The 19,662-nt window shown below is 34.5% G+C and overlaps 1 protein-coding gene across 10 annotated transcripts in view; it reads right to left on the reverse strand.

Moving 5' to 3' along the window:
- The window catches only part of LOC146996625 (uncharacterized), a 243,990-nt gene that overhangs the window by 55,635 nt on the left and 168,693 nt on the right, over positions 1 to 19,662 (reverse strand). The window lies entirely within an intron of this gene.

A 19,662-nucleotide genomic window follows, 5' to 3' on the forward strand; every position in this document is an offset into this window, starting at 1 on the left:
TCGCGCGTTTCTCAAAATCGCCAACTTGAAAATAATAATACAAAAATTGGACAAACTCGATATCCATGTAAACATCGACCTGTTTTCATTTAAAAAAGATCAGAGAATTGCACAATCTTGGCACTGCACACTCCCTTTGTCTATGTACGATGCGCGCTATAACCAAAATTATTCGCGCCAAGGGTGTGGGCTCTGCTAGGATTCAACCCATATCTTGTATATTTAATGAAGAGAGAATATAGAAAGAATTAAGAAACCTTTCTTAAGAAAACTTCTAACAGACTGAACGCTGTGATTCGCATCTTGATATTCACAGAGTGTAAATACTTTAACGGAGTTCTGTTTTACTTTAATTATAAGTACATTAATTCGGAAATATTAAAAAATTAATACAGATATTAGCGGCATTTCAGTTCACGAAAATGAGCAATCACTTAGAAGCACTACAAATCAAAATGTACAGTGCACTCTAACATATTTTTACATTTTACAGAAAAACACATATCCACCCTTTTTTAAACACAGAAACATTACTTCATTTTAATCGTTTGCTGTGAATGTAAATTTGCAATAAATAAATTTTATTGAATAAAATTTTTTTCTTCTAATTCATACAGTGGCTCCTAAAAGTGTCCGTACACTTACGAGTTTCAGCAAAATATTGCTTTGCTCATTAATAAAAATTAATATTTGAGAATGAGAAGTTTTTCATAATATCTATAAATTTCGCTTAGCAAAAATAGATTAGTTATTTTATGAACATATGAATTTTTTGGGGGGAAATCAATAATCAAAAAGTAACAGAAAATTTACCTCTTTGTACTCTTTAAGAGAATCTGCACATATTATGTAGTATTTCTGTTAACATTTTGTGGGTTACCTTGCAGCATTTATGGCATCTTTCAAACGTCTGGGTATAGAGCTGACCAGCTTTATTTTAATTTTATTAGTCCGCAGGGGCTATGTCCCTGAAGGACTATTGTTTGCGTTTTGCGATTTAGCCTTACTGTATTTGACGGCATATGAGACGCACTTTTTTTCCTAAATTTGGTCTCAAAAACGTTACCCGCGTCTTATACGTGAAGGACACAAGTTAACTTTCAATACTGAATGCTATTTTTAGCCCGGATAAAGGTCTAGACACACAACCTTTTCTACATCTGTCATAATTATTTTGCGATAATTATGATAAAAAATTGCAAAATGTCAAATACATGTATTTGATTGCGGCACACCTATATCCTACTCATGGCACACCGGTTGCGGAACACTGGTCTAGACACACATAACTTTTCCTACATCTGCCATAATTATTTTACGCATGCGTGAAATATCTGTCGCCAAAAAGCGCCAAAGCTCGAAGCTGATGTCGAAGTTCGAACAGGTTCGACGGTCACATTACGTCTATGGAGCCTTTCCTTCTTTACATAGACTTTCTTTGACTCAGCCGACACACGTATCGGTATCGGTGCTACTGTGTATAAACGCGTCGGTATCGGTGCTTAAAACTATTTGTTTAAAAAAAAAATACCCTGGAAAATATGACTACAGGAAACAGGAGATTAAGCTATACAATTCAGTATAAACTAGGGGTCAGAAAAGTGGGCGCAGCCCCGGCCCCCCTAGCCGATTTAAATCGGCCACATATAAACTAGGGGTGTAGAGGAGCAGTAAGGCATTTCGGTCCACCACCTACCGAAAAAATGATACGTACTTGGCGACTGCAGGAAGATCCACTGAAGACTGCTAAAAAACAAAAACATAACCTTCGATGCCCAGCTCCGCCTGAACTTGAAAATGCCGTAAAAATGTGGGTGATAGATAAGAGGAAATCTGGGATAAGTGTTGCAACCAAAATGATAATCAATGAGGCCAAAGGATTTGCAGAAAAACGTGGGAATCAGAATTTTTCAGGGTCTGAGGGCTGGTGCTACAGGTTCATGAAAAGGCAAGTCTTATCAATGCGCACAAGAACAACTATTGCACAGAAAATGCCAGCAGATTATGAAGAAAAAATACTAGCATTTCATAGGTTTGTTATAAATGCACGGAAGAAAACTTCTTTTAAACTCAGTCAAATAGGAAATATGGATGAAAGAGAAAGAAACCACATTTTAAGTTATTGTGGTGCCGCGCTGTAGGGCGGACTATTGAAACTTTTTTTCCTTGTGTGTGGCCTTCTAAATAAGGGTGCGTCTTATATGCCGTCAAATACGGCATTTCACTATAAATGTCCGTTTCCCTTTTCAAACTGTTGCCACCCATTGTTAGAGTTCTACATTATATTTAAAGAAATTAAATAATGAAAAATTCTGCATGAATGTATGAATATTTCTTTCACTGTGATAAAACGACGGTACATAGAGCCATCGAATTTTGAATGACGTAATCCTAGTGCGAAGGCCAAATTTGAAATTTGTTTTATTATCGATTTCATATTTTGTAAAACTTTAACGAATTTTCCATTAACAAACTCAAGAATTTCAAAGCGAGCAGTGGCAACGTTGTACAGAAAAAACATTTTTATCTCCAGCGCGCGAGACTCTGTATAGGAAATTCTAAAGATATGCTCAATTGAAAGCTGTTTTGCAATATTGCTCTTGAACTGAGTTTTATGGTTTAAGTGCGAAGAACGTGATATTTAATAAAATAAAGATAACAGACAAAATATTAAAAAAACGCCCCTTTGGATGTAATTTCAAATCTGAAACTTTTCATATTAAAAATTTTTTTTCTATATATTTTTTGCAATATCTGCATCGCAAGTTACTGAGGTGGTATTTTCAGAACTTGTGGACAATATTAGACACACCAAAGGCAAACGTTGACGGCCATGCGCTTAGGATCGCTACCCTGGTAAAAAGAAGTTGTTTCCAATACCCAAAATTTTGATTGGGTAATTTTAAATTATCTTCTAATATATTTTAAATAAAGAGCATGGTTCATTGTGCCATCAATAAATACCAAACTATCTAATCCTGATGCTGACATGCACCCACACTCCCACCGCCATGCTTTACAGTTCCAACTAAGTTCTTGGGATTAAGTTCCTCATTTTTTCTTCTCCATACTGTTATATGCCTATTGGAAACAAAAAATGTTAAATTTGCTTTCATCTGCAAATGAGACACGGTTCCAATACGTTTCGGGCTTATTTACCATTGATTTTGCGAAAGAATATAACCTTTCCATTTTTTGCACTTACAGAAAAATTTTCATCGAGTGAAGCCTCCATATAAATGAGCTCATCTAAGTATTCGTTGAACAGTTTCAGGTGAAACTGAAGTAGAAAGTTTTTCAATAAATTCTGTAGAAATCTCTACAGCACTCAAACGTGCGTTCTTCACAAATTTTCTAACTACAAATCTCTGATCACGTTAACTTTGCCGGACGACCTCTTCTTACTTTATTTTCGATCCGATTTTTTAAAGCGTTTTATCATATACTGCGTCGTAGAATGGGATAAATGTACTAATTAAGCGATATCCCGGATCGATTTTCCACCCCTTATGATGAAAAATGATCCATTTTCGTATGATATTTGTTGTTTCCTTACGACTACGACACATTTTTAAATATTAAATAAAATATGAGGAAGTAAGCAAGCAAAGAATAAAGACAAGCGAGTTTTTAAACGTCATCAAACTGCAGAAATTAAAAATAAATAAATTTAAAAAAAATCTGAAGGTCTCCGATTTTAAATTACGTCGGAAAGGGCGTTTTTTTAACGTTTTGTGCGTTACCTTTATTTATTAAACATCATGTTCTTCGCACTTAAATCATAAAATTCAATTCAACGACAATATCGCAAAATAATTTTACAATGAGCATATCTTTAGATTTTCCGATATACAGTTCCGCGCTGGAGATAAAAAGGTTTCTTTTCCTCCATAGAGTGTCGCCATTGCTGTATTTTAAATCGTTGAGTTTGTTAATGAAAAATTCGTTAAAGTTTTACAAAACAGAAATTCCAAATTTCAAATTTGGGCTTTCAGATGCCCATATTCGGTGGAGGATTACGCTATTCAAAATTAGATGACTCTAGGTACCGCTGTTTTCTCACAATGCAAGAAACATACGTACATTTATGCAGATTCTTCATTATCTAATTCAGGGATGTCAAACTCATAGGTACACTTGGGTCAAACAAACAAGGTTTAACTTTAGGCGGGCCGCAAAAATAATAAAGCAAAGTGGATGCACCAATATATCATAAGTGTGATTGGAAAACTGAGACCATGAGTTCGGCCACATTCGGCTATCGGTGGATGCGTACAAGTTCTGAGTGCACGTGTCCCCCAAAAGCCGAAGGTAGCTGAACGCAAGCTACTCACACGCATTTGTAATTTAAGTAGTGTGTGTGTGTGTGTCAGCTCGCTGTGAGTAATCTAACAACACTGAATAAATTATCGTTAATTACTTAGCAGTAAACATTTCACTTTTTTCTTTGTCGATATGTTATTTTATTATTATATATTATTATTTGCCGATATATTGGGCGGGCCGCAAAAATATTTGTTGTGGGCCGCATGCGGTCCTCGGGCCGCGAGTTTGACATCCTTGATCTAATTTCTTTAAATATAACGTAGGGCGACAATATTTGGTGGCAACAATTTGAGAAGTGAACTGACATTTATAGTGAACTAATTCAAAATGCCAAAACGAAATGAATAGCCCTTTGCAGGGTAAAAATGTTGCAGACGATAATTTTTATTTATGAAATTTTACGAAAATATTTCGGTGTACGATAACTTTTGTTGCATGTTTCATTTGCGCCTTCTTATATTTTTCAGTTTTAGAAAATTTAGTTAGATTTAAACTGATGATCTAATATACAGAAAAATCCCCATTTTTAACGAGCATTTTAAGCTAAACATACGGTTCTGAAGAATAATGGTCAACTTAATATAATATGTGATATGACGAAAATGCGATCAGCCTATTTTTCAACTCGTACTTTACATCTGGATTTATTATAAAATGAAGACTAAGAAAACGCATAATTCAAGGAAACTAACATTTTATACTTTTAGTTTTGCACATTTAAATATTCTGGCACTTTTTTAGGAAACTACACATATTCGATTACATTTGGATATCAAACATTTTACTTTGCATTAAAACATCATATGATATGATGAGGCACACCAAGATGGAAAGCCAGTCATCAACAGTTCCTACCAACCAATACTCAAGTAAACTAAGTGGTAACTGCCGAATTTGGTTCCAAGAGATACTGGTGAATGTCTTTCACAAATCACCACTTCAAAGAATAACTTTATTTGCTAATAATGGTCCCTCTGAACAGGTGTCAAAATGTCACACAGCTGCAAAATCTTCTAATGGATCCAAGCTTTGATTGGACAAATGCAGAGCCAAGCTTTCTTTCCCAAGGAATCCAGATTTTGCCCATCCAAGACGGCTAATCCATGACTTCTGGAGAGAATGTGACACTCAATAAAATACAGTGAAACACAATCTAAAAAAGAACTGATTGTGCTGAAAGTAGCATGTTTATTTCAGCGTATACGGATGTACTGACTTCTACGTCATTCAGACTGGATTTCCTGATGGTTCAAATGCAAGATTAAGATCTTAAGAAATGCAAGAATCAGATTTTAATAAGAAATTTTTAAAAATCTCGGTAATGCTTTGTATCGCTGCCACTGGTGATTCCACCCTTCGTGTACATTAAAATTGCCAGTTCGTGAACTTGAACAGTCAGGAAACCTGACAAAAATCTAACATAACCTGATCGATCATGTAATCAAAAAAGTGTCTCACATAAGATATCTTCAACCTTTGTTAAAGGTGTGAGAAAATTACTTGTATACTGAATTCCTATGTACAAATGGATCACGAATATAAATATTTTCGCTCTAGTGTAGAATTGAGTGCCCCTTCGCATCGCAACAATTTTTAAAAAATTTTGGCGACGAAACCTCACTTCTGCTTACCATGATAGTTTTAACTTTGTTTTAGCTTCCTGATTTTATTTAAATGAAAATAGGGCTCTAGTGTAGAATTGGGTGCCTCTTCAATTAGCGACAATTTTTTTTTTTTTTTTTAAATTTTGGCGATGAAACCTCACTTCTGGTTACCATGATAGTTTTAACTCTGTTTTAGCTTCCCGGTTTTATTTAAATGAAAATAGATTGATGTGTACATGGACAAATTTAAGGCACTGTGCAATGCCTAATTTGTGCAATTCTAGGATTTTTTTTTAAGTGAAAACAGATCAATGTGTACAGAGTCTGTGCAATTCTTTGACCTCTTATTTTGGTTTTGTGTAGCGACCATAAAGAAATTGTACCTTCCTGGTGCCGATCTTGTCATCAAAAAAAGAATCGCCAAAAAACAAGGGGCACCCAATTGTAAACTTTTACCAGTTGAAAAATATGTGGGTTTTCATTCGCAGAGAACCCGTTGGCGCCGTTGCATTTTTACTCGCCAAGCTCGCAGTTCATCGACGATGATCCGGGCCGTAAACGTGATTTTTAGTGCATGTAAATTCAAGTTAGCAAACAAAACAATATATTAAGCAATTATAAAAATTCACAGATAATAAGCATGTAGATGTAAAACTAACCGGTTAAACGTGATATACGAAAATTAATTTGTATTAAATTCAAGTTAACACAGAAAACAATATATAAGCATTTATAACGGATATAAAAAATATAAATTAGTATTAATGTACTGAAATTACTCGGTTAAACGTGATAAACGAAAGCAATTTGTCTTAAATTCCAGTTAACACAAAAAACAATATATTCCTTGGTTTGCTAATTTTGATGACCATGGTTATGCGTCAAACTATTCTGTCATCTTTGATAATAAATCATTTTTTATTTCAGTTTAATCATGATATATAAGTGAATACATACGAAGGAAGCCTTTTGAAGCGTTCTTCTTCATCAACCGCTTCCATATCCATTCAAGTCTCGGAACTTTTAAAAACAAAAGCACACGGTAAACTACGCAATTGTTTTTCGGCGCTACCACAACCAGCAAATCAGCTTTACGTTGCAACGCAGTGTTGCCAAATCGCGCAATTTTCGACGAAACTATGCTGCCAAAATTCATGTGCTTGCGTTTTGGGGAAATTTTCGCTGCTCTTTTTTCTTAAACGCACATATGTTAAAATAACTTTTCTATTAAAATAAATTTATAATATTTGCCCCCCAGATGATATAGTGTTTAAAGTTTAAAATGAGGAAACACTCATTATGAATGAATAAGAAGTTTGACTCGAAGAAAATTGACTCGCGTATTTAATCTCGAAATTTGCAGTTTTTGATGTCGTTTCAAAACGCCTTGAGGTTAGAAGATATATTAGATTTATATATAGCACTATTCTAACATAGTTATGTTGACTCAAAATTATATATATTAGATTTATATATAGCACTGTTCTAACATAGTTATGTTGACTCAAAACCGTTACCACGATTTATTTTTGCTATCTTTGGTCGTAGACATATACTTCCAGTTGCAGAGTGTTTAAAGTTTAAAATGAGGAAATACTCATTATGAAAGAATAAGAAGTTTGACTCGAAGAAAATTGACTCGCATATTTAATCTCAAAATTTGCAGTTTTTGATGTCGTTTCAAAACGCCTTGAGGTTAGATTAATTTAATTAGAATAATTGGAGGAAATAAGTATAAATGAGCGGCAGCAAAAATGTATATAATTTAATACGCCATACAAGGAAATCATGTGGTTTCCATATCAGATAATTTTAGATTAAGTTATACAGATATAGCTTCTATTGCTAATATGTGGATTATCATGAACTTCTTGTTTCGTCATATTTAAAACTAATAAACTTTAGTTTATATTACACTTGTTTATGAATGCTTTAATTTATATTACACTTGTTTATGAATGCTTTAATTTATATTACACTTGTTTCCGAAAAACAAGGATAATTCATCATTTTTCTTACGAAATTCAATGGATATTTTTTAACTTAAATAATCTAACCAAAGATTTATTTTTAGCATTGGATTCTAATCTCACCTTTTCGTCCGTATAATTTTTGTGTACGTATCAATTTTCAAATAAAAAGATGCTGGCACCAAATTCTATCGCCACGTATTATTTTTGAAGAAATAATATAACGAACATAAATATTCGGAAACTAAGTACCGTTTCATTCTAGCGCCGTCGCAGCGCTCTGGTAGGCGTCTCGCGCATGCGCACGAGTCTTTCTTGTTCACTGACTTTCAATTGTCGCCATTTTGGTTGCTCTTTGTTGTGTTTTCAGTTTGCTGTGCACATTCAAAATGTTTAAGACAATTAGTTCTCCCGCTCACTGTGAGATTCGTGACGTGATTAAATTTTTGAACGGGAGGAATGTTAAACCGGCCGAAATTTATCGTCAAGTGACAGAAGTTTACGGTGAATGCGCGATAAGTGATGAAATGGGGAGAAAGTGGGTAAGAATGTTTAATGCAGGTCGAACAAATGTCCACGCCGAGGCTCGGAGTGGTCGGCCTTCTGTTGTCACCGATGATTTGGTAAGGAAAGTTGATGAAGCAATTCATGAGAACAGACGCTTCACAATGACAACTCTTTCAGAGGCATTTCCACAAATTTCACGTACTGTTTTGTTCGAAATTGTGTCTGACCGCTTGAATTATCGCAAACTGTGTTTCCGATGGGTTCCAAAAATGCTGACTGATGTTCACAAAACAAAGCGACTTGGTAGTGCCCTGACATTTCTCACGCGGTACAGTGATGAGGGAGAAAACTTTTTAAACCAAATTGTGATAGGTGATGAAACTTGGGTGTGTCATTTCATACCAGAATCGAAACAACAATCGATGGAGTGGAGACACACTCATTCTCCGAAAAAACAAAAGTTCAAAGTGATAATGTCATCACAAAAAATCATGTGCACTGTCTTCTGGGATAGGAAAGGCGTTTTGCTTACTGAATTTCTTCCCAGAGGTGAAACCATTAATGCGGCACGATATCGTGAGACTTAGGCGTGCCATTCAAAATAAACGAAGAGGAATGTTCAGTAAAGGAATAGTGTTGCTCCATGACAATGTTAATGAATTAACGATTGAGTGACCCATACTGCTGGTGTCACTCAATCGTTAATTCGACAGTTTCATTGGGAGCAGTTCGATCACCCGCCGTACAGCCCGGACTTGGCGCCGTCCGACTATCACTTGTTCCTGCACCTGAAGCACGAGCTTGGTGGCAAACGCTTTGGATCTGACGATGACACGAAAAATGCTGTGGAGTCGTGGTTAGTTTCTTTGACGTGGTTCTTTAGTCGTGGAAGTTTCTTTGACGATGGTATACAAAAACTGGTCACCCGCTGTGACAAGTGTTTGATCATTGTCGGAAACTATGTTGAAAAATAGTTTAAGACATGTATTTTCATGAAAAATAAAATTGGATTCGAAAAAATTGTTTTACTTTTTTTTTTTTTTTTTTTTTTTTTCAAAACGGTACTTAGTTTCCGAATACGCCTCGTATATATGGCGTATACAAGTCGTATACAACTTGACACTATAATCGAGAATTCTAAAACTTCTCTATTTTTAAACAACTTACTGTTGAGTTCATTTTACTATTGAGTTTTATGCGGCTTAAGTGCAAAGAAAATAATTCTGAATGAATAAAGTTTAGAAGAAAAGAAAAAAATGTGTTAGTGCGAGTGAATCCAAAAGTAGATTGTTAAACTATCAGCCCAGCGAGAGCATAAAAACCTTATTATTATGCAGCATTACTGACACTCTAGTTGAGAACAATGTATTTATAACTTCACCAATTTAAGGTTCTGTATTTTGACAAATCAACCATCATACGTTTATCATTAAATATTTTCACCAAGTATCTACAATGCAAAGTACTTGGGTACTTTGCATTGTACTTGGGATTTGATAATCACAAACAAACTAAAATAATGATTTTGAAATAAAAGGTAATGAATTTATGATAACGGTTTGGGTTATGTTATTACGGCAAAGCCTCGAGGGAAGGGATGCCTTCGTGGAGGACGTTCTACTGGAAACAGACTCATATACACGTTATGCTTGGGGAAAAGCATGAAAACACTCATGCAGCCAGCCCGTTCGCGGGACTCGGACCAAAATATCAGTGTTCAGCGACTTTTACCGCTCGGCCTCTAAAGCTCGGTCTTTCATGATAACAAAGCCCAAATTATTAATAACGGAATTCTAACCAATATCTATTTCGTGATGCTTCATGCAGGATTCATTCATACTGTTGGAGTTAACTATAGGTGAGTGGATTTTGAGTGATTAATGACAACACTTGATGAAGAATCAAAACATAATTTATTTAGCCAGTATTACTCGTTTACAGTCGTCGAAAAACGAGGACAACACGTTGAAACGATCAGCTACACATAATACGTAGGTAAGTTGAAAAATAAGTTTCCCCTGTCGACTGTGGGCAGAGTTGTGTATGAAAGTCAAAAAATAGAATGAGACATTAACGATATGACATACCTTTATTTTATTATTCTCGTACGAGTACGTTGAGACGTTTGTCATATCGCTTGATAAGCTTCAAAAAGTCCTCCAAGAAAAATTCACGCTTTGCATATGGAAGAAGCGTTGAACGATTTGCATATGGAACGCTTTGCATATGGAAGAAGCGTTGAAAAAGCGGGCTGGCCTTCTGCTGTTGGATGACAATGCCAGACCACATTCGGCGACGGCAACGCAAAACCATATTGCAACTCTTGATTGGGAGCGCCTACACCATCCGCCATACAGTCCTGATCTCGCACCAAGCGACTTCCATCTGTTTCCGGCTTTGAAGAAAAATCTCGGGGGAAGGCGCTTTGGAAGCAATACTGAAGTGAAACAAGCCGTTCAACGCTTCTTCCATATGCAAAACCCTGATTTTTTCCTGGAAGGCTTTTTGAAGCTTATCAAGCGATATGACAAATGTCTCAATGTACTTGGTACCTATGTGGAAAAATAAAGGTATGTCATATCTTTAATGTCTCATTCTATTTTTTGACTTTCATACACAACTCTGACCACAGTCGACAGGGGAAACTTATTTTTCAACTTACCTTCGTATATGGGTGAAGACGGCTTCACGGCAAAACACCAAAGTACAGCTCCCGACTCGGTAGATCACTGTTGGAGCTCGACGCTCTCAAGATAAAACTCGACGATACACTACTACTCCGCGTTCAAGCAGATTTTATATAGCTTTCACCTGAATTCGAGAACATTGTAGGCTCTAGGGTAAACCGGTAAGAATTCGTTCTAGAATGTTCTCGCTCTGTCTATAGCATATCGCCAATTCTGTCATCTGCCAGCCCTGCCTTTTTTTAACAATTTTCTGGAAAACCTAAACCCGCTTTGTGGGTAGCTGTCTTACAGCAGCTGGGCATTTAGTAACAATACATAACATTATTATGAATAACCAATCCTCATTATCCTTCCCAAAATCATTCTGCACTTCATAACTTTAAATATACAATAAATGGACGGAGAAATGAATTTATTTTACAACATCCGGTTAAAAGAATAAAAATTAAACTGAGCTAGGATATAAATTTAAATTTGTTTAAAAAAGCAATTAAAAGAACAAAAATTTAACGGAATTTTTTACAAAGAAATATTACCATCTTTATCACCTCGAATTAAAAAATCTCAGTATTAAGCATATGAGGAAGAAAGGACGCAATGAAGCGCACGTACTTTAGAAAGATATGCAAATAAATCTCCTAGAGTGGTGTTTCCCAGAATTAAACTGCTTTTCAAGCAAAAATACCCGAAACCCGGTAACCTTGAAACCTTGCTTGTATTTTGATTCTTCATCAATCACTCCAAATCCAAACCGTGTCTAGCGTTAAGAAGGAACATCCATGGACCAGTTTCTCTCCAAATTTTTCATTTTCTGTCATAGTAACAATCTCCGAGCGAACATTGCCATTAAGCTACAAACTCGTCCACGCACTTATTCAGTTACGGTTAGGGCCATGGCGAATTCTTTACTACCACCCGAATACGCTACGCCTTTTTATTACTGTATTTAATACTCCTTCACCTATTACGGAGACAGTATTTTGCAGTAAAGTTGAGAATGACTCCTACAGGAAAAGACGTAGAAGTTTGGCTACGTGATATATAAAAGGAAAATTTTCTTCCGTTGCCAATGATGGGTTACAAAAAACTTGAAAAAATAACAGACTTTTTTCGAAGATTTGGAAAATGTTCACGAAGCGAGAAACGCGGTCAGAAGACTGTAATAAAAAAATCTGATGTGTACACCACATGACTTCCTTATACGGAATATTACATTATACGCATTTTTTCTTGCATTTCATTTAAACTTATTGGATTGAATTAAATCTACTTCGCCGACAGCGCATAAACCACAATAGAATAAAGGCATTCTTTAAAATTCAAGATATTTGTTTACCATACCATAGCGATACACTGGCGCTAGATTCACTTAACAGTATTATATTTCGTTCATATTATAATTCAGAATGCACAAAATTTATATCATTTAAAGAATTATCTAATCGTTGCCACATGTTCTATTCAAATACTATAATAAAACTAGAACAATGTATAAAAGAAATTAAGCAAACAAAACAAAAAAGAAAGTTTTCACAGACGATTGAGTATTTTTCATTCAATTAATTCAGTTCTTACTTCGCGACAAGGCAAAAATACATAAAAACTCAAAATATCTGTATTAAAAATTACGAAGTAAACCTTAAACACTTATTTCCTCGAAAAAATTCCAGAAAGGACTAAGCATGATTTAATTGGCAATAATAAATGAAGGCGTTTTCTTTTTTGTTGCGAAGCTAAGTTTCTCTAGATTGGCAACAAATCCACTAGTCTGCTGTTTTAAATGTAAACAATCAATGGCCGCCATAAAAAAAAGTCTTAGCGGCACTTAAACAATTTTAAAATTGTTGATAATTCTAAAACTATTGCATACAGATTTACTAAACGCATAAAAACCTTAACCGGAAGATAAAAACAACATAATTCAATCATTTTTAAAGCAAAAAACGTACAATTTACAAACATATACAGTAAAGAAACTGAGATCACTGAGCTGGGTATCAGAGTGGATGTATATATAAATATATTTATATACGTTTGCTGCGGTCGATTGAAACCAAAATACGAGGTGCACATCTACATGTTATTGCAGTCCTATATACAAAATTTCAACGTTCTGAAGCTACTCGTTTTTGAGTTATGCGAGATACGTACATACGTTCGTACAGACGCCACGAAAAATTCTCTTCAGAATTCATTTTAAAGCAGTTTTTTAATTTTTTTGGAGGAAAAGAGTCTTTTATTCTGTCCTTACGTACAGATATCATGCAAAAACATCGTTAAATTGCATTCGATAGCTGTCAAAATGGATATTTTCTTTGAAATATGCTGCCTGAAAGTTTTCGCGATTACAATACTTCCTTTGGTACAATTCGGTTTCGGAGACCGTAAAAAATTGCAGCGAAAATGCATGCGCAAAAGCGCCAAATCTAGCAAACTCGCCCATTAAACAGCACGCCAAATCTCGCGAACGCGCTGATTTCAAATTGCGTAAGTTTTAGATAGTTCTATATTTGTAAGTCGCCATTGAAATACTAGTTTAATTTTTTAATTCTCTTTATGATAAAGCTATGGATTTTACAATTTGGGAATTGCCGAGTGAAGAAAAGTCTACAATAGAATTTTTTCAAAAAAAAAAAAAAAAAAAAAAAAGGCATCATTCATGATAGAAAATTATGTTTGAACAATCATGAGATGAAATTATGCTCTATCGATAACTCGGAAGCAAAATGGCGGTGCAGGAAAGAAACCTGTAATGAGTATGTTTCCATTCAGTTATTTTAGCCTTTTTTATATAAATAATAATAATAATAAATTGTATGATGTGAAATTAACCTTTTTATCTAAATTAAAATAATAATCTGAAACAGTTATTTACTCTTATGCTTCCATTCAGTCATGTTTAGCCTTTTTTATATAAATTATAATAATAAAATAGTACTATATGAAAGTAACTTTTCATCTAAATTAAAACATCAATCTTAAATAGTTATTCGCTATTATACTTCCTTTCTTGCGTTAGGGTTGCCGCAATTATTTTTGGCAGCATTGGCATCAACAATAGTTTGGCGATATTTTACGGCCCTCGAAACCGAATAATACCCTTCCTTTTTACTTCGTACAAGGAAGTACGAAGTACATTTTTTCTTTTTAATGAAAGCGTGACTTGTCGTCGTCGTCATGGCACGTACTAAGCAGACTCCTCGTAATGAAGCGGTTCCACCTGATAAAGGCACGGATCCGGTCTCGGACAGCTCGAATACGGCGGCCACTCATATGGACCAGGGTACTGATCACGCTCTCACGGAACATGAAATCGCTACTCTACGAACGGAAATCGCCGACCTAGAAATTGCTATTTCAAGCCTCAACGGAATAATTCAGGAATTATCGGCCAAAAGACCAGTTACGGACAGAGACTATCATTCGGATATCATGGAAAAGGAGATAGAAGCGAAGAAGATTCTACTGGATAAGCTGAGGGGTAAGTTAAATATTGTTCTTACTCATGCAAGCATTACACAGCCAATAGCACAACATAAACGCAAACCACGTGATAACTCAGACAGCGAAGACGATTCGGATGGATTTCAAAAACCAACTAAAACCGCAGAGGTTCCTAAAGATATTCCACCCAACACTATTCCCACCCAAAACAGCTTCATAGCACTCTCGCAACCTAACACTCACTCCACTCAACCTACACAACAAATTAACAGCACACAATCACCAGATGCAAGACTCCCAAACTACCGTACACCTACACCGATTATGGTTAAGCCGACAGATGGCGCCACACACAACCAATACATCAAAAAACTCACAACACTTACACAAGCTACTTTCTATGGCAAAATCAGCGGCGAATACTTAAAATTACTACCCTCAACAACAGACGACCACAGACAACTCACCCCAGACCTACAAAAACATAACATCGAACACTATGTCATTACACCTAAACATAAACGTCCAGTTAAAGTAGTCATTAGAGGCCTACCCATCACCACAGACACACATGAAATATCCACTGAACTTACAAACCTAGGATACACAGTACATAAAGTAGTTCAGCTCACAAGATTTAAAACTAAACAACCCATGACACTATTTCAGATACAACTTATGCAAACACCCAACATTGACAAAATCTACAGTGAAACACACCTAGGTATGTTCATCATTACAGTTGAAAAATACATAAACAAAAACATTACACCACAATGCCACAACTGTCAACGCTTTAACCACTCATTAGAGAATTGCTTCTTTCTACCTAGGTGTGTTAAATGCGCACAACAACATAAAACCACAGACTGCCCTACACAAGGAAAAATTGACAATCCCATCTGTGCTAACTGCCACAAAAATCACCCAGCTTCTTATCGCGGCTGCGAGAAATTACTTAGAAACAGAAACACCAACAGCTCACCAAATTACACTTTCACCCCAAAAAACACCACTTCACACGCACCTACATATACACAAGGCAGAACCTACGCACAAGTTACATCAAACAACACACAAGGCACTAGAAACCAGAATACCAACACTACACCTAACACCAACACTTTCACAGACATATTTTCCACGTTAAAAGAACTAAACAACATTTTCGGAAACAGCAACATCTTTAAATTCTTCTCCATTCTTAAAAATAATATAGACCAACTTAAATCAGCTGATACACCCATGGAAAAACTACTCATTTTATTTAACATGTGTGAAGAAGCAAATATCTTTAATTAAAAATATATATATATATATATATATATATATATATATATCATAATATTGAAAATATATACACTGTTTGCATGAGCTCTCTCAGCTCTCTTACAAAAAAAAAAAATCACTTTCTCAACCATTGGCTACTCCATACCACCTGACCTGATGATTCTCCACCACCTCCAGCCTTCTCTCCGCCCACCGACGCCGCCTTCAACTCTGTTTCTCAACGCATCGACCTGATACCTGGGAAATAGCCTCCGGTTACTTCTCCTCAAGTGCAAGTATCGCCATCTCATCATCGACTGCTATATTTTCTGTTTACTGACATATTTTCTGCTTATTGACACTCTGCCGGAACGCACTTATGCTTCCAACGTTCGAAAAGCGATTCAGCATCGATAGGGATAGGACTCTTCAGTCCGGGAGCCCTTCGAAAGGAACCTAAAGGTTACACGGATGATACAAGGAAGTAAAAAACGACACTCAATTATACTGATTTTTTTTAACTAATTAAATGCTAGATATCGGTAGATTTGCCTATTTCCCACGAAACGACATTACATTAAAAAGGAAAAGTGATCCCTTCTAAATATGCCCCATAGAAACCAGTAAAACTTTTTATGGGTACCCATAAGATTTTATGGGTTTCTATTGACTTTTACTGGTTTTTGTTGGTCTCTGTGGATTTTTCTTACTGGTTTCAAAATGATCCATAGAAACCAGTAAAACGTTCTACTGGCACCTGTAGAATTTTTGATGGTCTCTACTGACTTTTACTGGTTTCTATTGATCTCTGTAGTTTTTTCTTACTGCTATCAATTGACACCCATACAACCAACATTTTTTTCAATGGCAGAACTTTGTACTGGTTTGTATAGGTTTATATTGACTTTTACTGGTTTTCTTACTGGTATGAATAAAATAATAAATCTTCTGTTGGTTTATATGGGTTTATGCTATTTTTTTATCTGACGTTAATAGACTTCTTGTAAACAATAAAATTAACAGAATGAAAATATGATCTCTTTAAGACCATCAGAACAACCTGGAAACGCAGGTGGTCGTTTTAGAGAGGGTTTTTACTAAATATGCTTATTTATTTGATTAACATTTTTTTTTCGGAAACAATGACAGTAATCATATACACCACACACAACGAGGTCTCTCTAAGGCGACCAGCCGCAAATAAATTTAATCTTTGCAAGTGGTCGCCTTAGAAAGGTGATGCTCAATACCTATATATACTCACATTCTCAGAGATACGTTTATCTTTTAGAGGTGGTCGTCTTAGGGAGATTGCATCTACGGAATGAATCCCTTTAAGGTGACCAGCCACACTTGCAGAACTTTCTTTGTGAATGGTAGCCTTACAGAGGGAATATTAAATACCAAAGTATACTTATGTTTTCGGAAATACTGGTCTCTTTCAGAGGCGGTCGTCTTAGGGAGGTGGTTTTTTGCTACGAGTTGGTTCTCTGAATACACACACACACACACACACACAAAGCACTTACATTTCTGATATTACAATTAAACACCGGTATCAACCAACATCTCTTTAACGCGAACAAGTTCATTCACAATCGCAAAATTATTTTCTCCGTGTTAACGTTAATGTGAGGGAAAAAAAAAAAATTCCCCTACTTTCAGAAGTTCCTCAAACAAGCAATATGGCAAATTCTTTGATATGGCGCCGTTCTAGTTATTGTTGTGCGGTGGTAGTGTTATTTTCTTCGTGGATGTAGTAATGCAATATATAATTTACTATATTAAAAATTTTACTATGCTTTACTGTTTAGAAATTGGTAATAAATAATAAAATACCAGCACTGACTATGAATATGAAAGCAAATAATACCACTAAGCCATGCACGTGTAATTGTGTTTAATGTTTGAGAGAACTTTGCGGATAGCTGATTAGTTGTGAAATGGAGTTTCTGTGCGTGAAATTGATTTTTTATCTTTACTTTTATCCTGAAAAGCAGTGCTTAAAGTCTGAAAAGTGATAATTTGGTTCAGTGTGTTTAGATCAGATGCACAAATACTATAATTTTTGCATTCTACTGAAATTGTATTTTTGAAATTTAAAAAAAAAAAAAAATTATTACAGTTTAGAAATACTTTTTAAAGCTTGTTCATGTAGATGCTTTATCATTTGGAATATTATGTGCTAATAAATTTGAGCATACCTTACTTAAAAATGATCTTGCATGATTCAATTTTCAATTTTTCGAGTAATGTGATGTGGCTGAGCAAAAAGAATGTTTTTATATGTCTTAAAAAATCTACTAATTTATTTCGCGAGCAAAAAACGTAAGTTTTATTCATGAAGTAAACATTGAAATATTTAATGTGTTTATTAGGATAGGGTAGACAAGACATACAAGCTTAAGGAACCTTTTTCTATTACTAAAATGATGTGAAAATTTAGATGATCATAGTAGCTTACATTGTGTTTTTTTTTTTTTTTTTTGGTCTATTTTTCTTTACAAGTATGAGACTAGAACCACATTTTTACATTAAATATTTTGTGCTATTTTGTTAAAACACATATAATCATTTTTATGCATACTTTAATTTTCATTATTATTAGTTTGATGAAGAAAATTTCAAATGTGTTTTCCATAAATGTCTTTTGAAATAGATTTGTGAATAAGATTTATGTAATATTAAATGTACTAGTCTTGGGAGTATAAAAAGTGAATTATTTATTTGAAAAAATTTACATTAAGTGAAACCTCATATAGTGGTTATTTTCTTAAATGACCACCTCTGACAGTGACACATTTGTCAGGATAATTAAATAATAGTACTTAAAATCAGTCGTAGTTTTATCAGGCTACAGGAAACTGGCATTATCTAGAACTGTGGAGTTGATTGTTTTAGGAAAGTTTCACTGTGAAATCAATTGATTTAGGTGTAGTAATTTTTACGTGGGTATGAATTTTGCAAAAGTAATTGAAAGTTTTTACAAGACAATTAAACCTAAAATAGTAACTATGACTAAAAATGTAGTATAAAGAAAACTATTTGAAAAGATAAATGGTACACCTTTGATTTAAACTACGCAGTTCGAATGAGTAAATAGAAATTTTTAAAACAGTTATTCGAAAGAAACTATGCAACGTAAACAATTTAAATAAAAATTCGAAAAAGAAAAAAAAAAATTGCTTAAAGTTTATAACAATTATAATTAAAAATATAAGATAAAGAACATTATTTAAAAGAAGGAACGATTGGGTCTTTTTTTCCGCTCACGCACTATGTACACTGCTCAAAAAAAAAAAAAAAAAAAAAAAAAAAAAAGGGACAGTGCTATATCTCCCGTTCTACTGGGGCGATTGACAAAATTCAAACTACGTTTTTCATGTCTCGAAAGCGCGACTTAGGATATATATTAGATTTATATATAGTACTATTCTAACATAGGTATTTTGACACAAAATCGGACTTTTTCTGAAATAACATACCAATTTTTTTACATATTTCGATTCTACGACTCAAATTATGCCAGAATACCAAGTTTTGTAAAAATCGTACGAATAGTTTTTAAAATATTAGCTCTCAAAATTTTAGCTCCTCAATGTTAATTGAATTTGGCAAATATTTATTAATATCTCTTTTTTTATTAAACATTTTTTATTTTTTCTCTCACATTTCGAAATTTTGGTTCATTCCAAATAAAATTTACCCATTTTTTGCGTTTTATTTTTAAAATTTTTATTTTTAAATAATTTCTATAGATTTTTCGAAAAATATTTTGAATTATAACCTACAAAATTTTTACCATCATCTTAAAGTAGGTGTATTTTTAAGCATATCTGCAAAAAATTAGACTTT

Source organism: Stegodyphus dumicola, chromosome 7, assembly GCF_044657685.1.
Source record: "Stegodyphus dumicola isolate Sdum_Otavi_A_Nest chromosome 7, ASM4465768v1".
Lineage (NCBI taxonomy): Eukaryota > Metazoa > Arthropoda > Arachnida > Araneae > Eresidae > Stegodyphus > Stegodyphus dumicola.